We start from the raw sequence: 5,641 nt of genomic DNA on the forward strand, positions 1-5,641 counted from the left end.
AATGGATTGCATGGCCCGTCGACAAGCAACCTAGGAAACTTCAGCTCTTAAGTGGCAGCCGAAGGAAACAGCCAGCAATGATTATGAACGACATCCACCGACTATTATGATAGAGTTGCTTCAAGGAAAACAGGTGATCACTCATGATTTTGAAACCACAATTGAGGAATCCAAAAAGCGGATCAAACGCCTTCTTCGGCCCGGGGAGATGAAAGCTCGCCTCGAGTATTTCCAGAAGGAAGTCGAGAACAAACTTCTTCCACCACATATACTGAAATCGCTGATCAAAGTCAAACGAAATCTACATCCACCGTTCCTCGGGGAAGCTTTAGAGTAAATGCGAGAGTTTCATTTAAAGCATTCGGCTAATGACCTATACTATCGATCTCGTTCTAACTTGTCCAAATGCTGAATGAATCATCCAACAAACTTCAGACCTGGGGTTAAAAGCTAAGTTTCAACATATACGTGAAGCCCGAGTCCTCGGCTTTGATGTCAATCCATATTCTGATATTGACGCAGCCGAGCTTTCATTCTCTCTCGAGAACCTTGGATATTTGTCGTACCATTTCGAAGTCCTTTCAGTCGTCCCTCTTTTCGGCCTTACAACCGATAAAACAGAATGTGTCGCCTGATTAGATGCTTACCTTGACACCAGAGATACCCGAATCATGTATCAGGAACAAGCTCGTGTCACGACACAAATCTCGGACCCGGTTTCGATTTTAAAAGAACCCAAGACCGATGAACGAAACGAGAAAACTCCTGTAGACATATCACAGGAACATACTTCGGCGACAACTGAGGAAGGAGAAACTGATACTCCTCATGCAAATCCAGAAAAAGAGGATCCAAAAGAAGAAGAAGAAGATCACGATCCGATGGGCCATTCCGTCATTGACAACATGGAAATCAGTATGGTCCATGTCTTATCTGTCGATTTTCAGCCAACCGCGTCCCAACCGGATTCCTTGGATTGCGATGTAGATGTCGAGGAAGCCACACAAGTCAACTTTGTGGCTGTTGAGGAAATCGAGCTCGCAACGAAGGAAGATAAGATCAAAGCAGCTATCGTCGAATTATTTCCTCGCTCGTCATCGGTTAATCTCCATCATTTGAAGCCGTTGTATGTTACAGCTCACATTAAGGGGTATCCAGTTTCCAAAATCTTCATCAAGTACTGCGTGACGGTCAATATTATGCCCGTCTCTATCATGAAGGCACTACGTCGCTCTAATGACGAACTTATTCCATTAGGTATCACCATGAGTAGTTTCATCGGTGACAAATCCCAAACCAAGGGGGTACTTATGTTAGAAGTAAATATTATAGGTCACAATCACATGACCGCGTTTTTCATAGTCGATTCAAAGACTGAATATAACGTATTGCTCGGTCGGGATTGGATACATCAAACATGTTGTATTCCATCATCTTTATGTCAAGTCCTCATTTTTTGGGACGACAAATCGGTCGTGGTTCATCCGGCCGACAATCAGCCGTTTGAAGCTAACATGATCCAGGCACGTTACTATAACTACCATGTCGGCTACATCAACTTGCACGATTTTACCGATGAAGGACGACCGATGCGGATTTCAATTCAGAAAGCCATCAAGGTTAGTGTCGAGACTGTGCACCAGGATTCAGCAAGACTTGGGTTGGCTGACCTTATCATTGAGCCCAATGTCTAGCACCAAATAGGCCGAGCAACGGGCCATGGTTTCATCTACCATGGAATGACTGCTGGCCCACTGGTATACTATTTCCAAACAACTGAATTCAGGCGTAAACCTCATGGAGTTTCTCGTTGAAGGAGAAAATGGTCCTGTCCTTTCCTTTGACAAAGTCCAAGTTGCCCCAACTGAGCTCGAAGACAGTCGACCCCAAGTCAAAGACCTACTAGAGGAAATAAATGTTGGAACGGCCGATAACCGTCGACCATTATTTATTAGTGCTTTGTTACCCCAACCCATCAAAACTGACCTTTGTAAGTTACTACACAAATTTAAAGATTGTTTTGCTTGGAGTTACCATGAGATGCTTGGTTTAGATCAAACTCTCATCGAGCATGAATTACACATCAAAGCTGGCTGTAAGCCTTTTCACCAATCCCCTCAGCGATTCTCGACCGAAGTACAACTCGGCATAAAAGATGAACTAGTTCAACTTTTAAAAGCTGGGTTTATTAGGATCGCTCGATACGTCGAATGGTTGGCGAATATCATACCCGTGTTAAAGAAAAGCGGCGCTCTACGCATTTACATCAATTTTCGTAATCTGAATTTGGCAACTCCCAAAGATGAATACCCAATGCCAATTTCAGATTTATTAATTGATGCTACAACTAATCATGAAATGTTGTCTTGGATGGACAGCCATACTGGTTACAACCAGATTTTTAACGTCGAAGCTGATTTTCACAAAATTACTTTTCGTTGCCTGGGGGCACTCGGAACCTACAAATAGGTAGTCATGCCATTTGGCCTGAAAAATGCTGTTGCCACATACTAATGTGCCATGAATGCCATCTTTCATGACCTGATTGGCATGGTCATATAAGTGTATATCGATGATGTGGTAGTTAAATCAAAGTGCCTCCGAACGCATCTAGATGATCTTTGGCAAGCTTTCCTTAGTATGCGCCAACACAATCTTCGAATGAACCCGGCCAAATGCACTTTCGGCATATCGGTCGACAATTTCTTGGGTTTTCTAGTACACCATCGGGGCATCAAGGTGGACGAAAATAATGCTCACGCGATCATTAATGCTCTACCTCCAGTGACCAAGAAGCAACTCCAGTCTTTACTCGGCAAGATAAATTTTCTCCGCCGTTTCATAGCTAATTCGGTAGGGAAAATGAAGGCATTCTCTACGCTTTTGAAACTCAAGGATTTGGACAAGTTCGAGTGGCGGGAAGACCATCAAGTGGCTTTTACACAAATCAAGGTTTCCTTTACAATTCTACCCTCTTTGTACAGCCCCGGCATGGTAAACCTTTTAAGCTGTACATTTTGGCGGCCGAGGAGTCCATTGGTTGCCTCCTTGCATAAGACAACGATGCCGGGCGTGAGCAGGCCATTTTTTATCTTAGTCAAAATCTTAACTCACCTGAAATCAATTATTCAGCTGTAGAAAAATTCTGCTTGGCTTTGTTTTCTGCCGCATCTAAACTCCGGCATTACATGCTCCCTTCTGTCACTCAGGTCATCGCCCAAACCGATGTTATTCGGTATATGCTCACTCGACCAATGGTCAAAGGTCGAATTGGAAAAGGGACAATGGCACTATCCCAATTCAGTTTGCAATACGTGCCATAGAAAGCTGTCAAAGGGAAAGCATTAGCCAATTTCTTGGCTTAACATCCTTCTCCATATGGTTTCGGGGGCACTGATGTTGAAATCAACATGGTGGAAACACGTGTTAATTATTGGACGATGTATTTTGATGGCTCCAGTACTTCAGCTTCAACAGGCGTTGGGATCGTCATTCAATCCCCAGATAGACATTGATGGTATTTTTCTCTCAAGCTCGATTTTGATTGTACAAATAATCAGGCCGAATATGAAGCCCTTATTATCGTTCTTAATGTCCTTCACAATTTGAGGGCAGCCTTCGTACTTGTCTTCGGCGATTCGAAACTTGTGGTTAACCGACTCTATGGAACTTTTTGTTGCATGAGTTGTACTCTGGTGCCCTATCACATGGTTGCCAGCTATTTGGCCGAGTCATTCGTTGGTATTGCATTCAAACACATCCCCCACGGTTGAAACACCGACGCAGATAAACTGGCTTAAATAGCCTCTAGAGCACAACTCTTAGGGGGCACGCTAGGTCGAGTGATACCTATAATACGACAATCGCACCCGACCTTGGTTAATCAACAAGTTCTCCAACACGACCACGTGATCCATACACGACTGATGTCCTTACCTTCATTGTTAGAACGATGAGATCTTGTAAACATGTGCGTTGTCGAGACATTACTAGATGACTAGAGAAGGACAATCATGCGATATCTCGATAACCCCAGTGACAAACACGGCAGCAGGACAAGGGTCCATGCCATAAATTATGTGTTGTATCATAACGAGTTGCACCAAAAAGGTGAGGATGGTTTATTGTTATTATGCCTTAGCCCGCCGGAGGCTACCTAAACAATTACAGAAGTACATAAAGGAATTTGTGGGGCTCATCAATCTGGACGCAAGATACGTTGGCTGCTTCGACGACATGACTATTTCTGGCTGAGTATATTAAGTACGCATAACGATGTGTGGAAAGTCAAATTCATGGGCCTATACAAAGAGACTCGGCCGAATTACTTCCCTCGGTCACCAAACCTTGGCCGTTAAGAGGATGGGCCATGGACGTAATCGGTAAAATTACACCATCTTCCGAATCAATTAAGCATGCATGGATACTTTTTGCAACAGACTACTTCACTAAATGGGTCGAAGCAAAGTCATACGCCGAGTTAACGTCTAAAGAAGCTTGTAATTTTATGGAAGAAAATATCGTAACCAGATTCAACGTACCAGAAACAATCATAACGGACGATGGTACAATCTTTACATCCGACAGATTCAAAGAGTACACGGTGAGTTTAAAAATCTGGCTTGAATAGTCCACGCCGTATTACCTACAAGCAAATGGACGGGCCAAAACAAGTAATAAAATGTTGATCGACATTCTTGAAAGAATGATAAAAGAGAGGCTTGGCATGTGGCATCTAAAGTTAAACGAGGTTTTATGGGCATATCGGACCTCGCTCCAATCGGCAACAGGCATGACCCCGTATGCGTTAACTTATGGACACGGCGCGATGTTACCAATCAAGTTAAGTATAAATTCATTACGAGTAATTGAACAAAGTAGTCTATTCAATGCCGAATATAATCAGTCCATGAGACAAGAGTTAGAAGACTTGGAGGAAGCTTGACTCGATGCTTATAACTTATTGGTGGCATATAAAAAGATTGTATCGTGAGCCTATAATCAACGAGTCAGACAAAAAACATTTGGCGATGGAGAGTTGGTTTGGAAAACCGTGTTGCCTGTAGGAATCAAAGATCCTAGATTCAGTAAATGGTCACCAAATTAAGAAGGACTGTTCATCATCCATAAAGTCCTTGGCAAGGGGGCATACCACCTTAAAGATAAAACCGGTCTAATTCATAAACTACTAATCAATGGGAAATTTAAAAAAAATATTACCTAGTCACTTGGGAAATGCGAGAATAAAAGTTCATTTCATTAAGTTCGTGAAAAGGGTGTACAAATAGAGCTGGCCGACCATTTTATAGCTAAATAGTTCTAAGGTGATGAAGGAAGAAAGGCTTCAAGGGCAGCCTTCAACTCTAACCACCTCATTTCGCCCATTGTGACCTCAACTTGTTGATTTCTCTTATCTATCTTCAACTGCTCGATCCACTTCACGCTAGCCATGTATTCGGTCAAGCAAGATTTGCTCGACTCGAAATCCTTTGCAAGCTCAAAGGCAACTGCCAACTTTTGATTTTGGAGTTTGGCAATTTGACGATCAAGGTCGGCCAGTTGCTCTTTCTTCGCCTTTAGTACCTCGACCTTTGGACGAAAATCTTCTTGGTCAACTATTGTAACCTTCAAGTTGTCTTCG

Source organism: Malus domestica, chromosome 01, assembly GCF_042453785.1.
Source record: "Malus domestica chromosome 01, GDT2T_hap1".
In the NCBI taxonomy this organism is placed as follows: domain Eukaryota; kingdom Viridiplantae; phylum Streptophyta; class Magnoliopsida; order Rosales; family Rosaceae; genus Malus; species Malus domestica.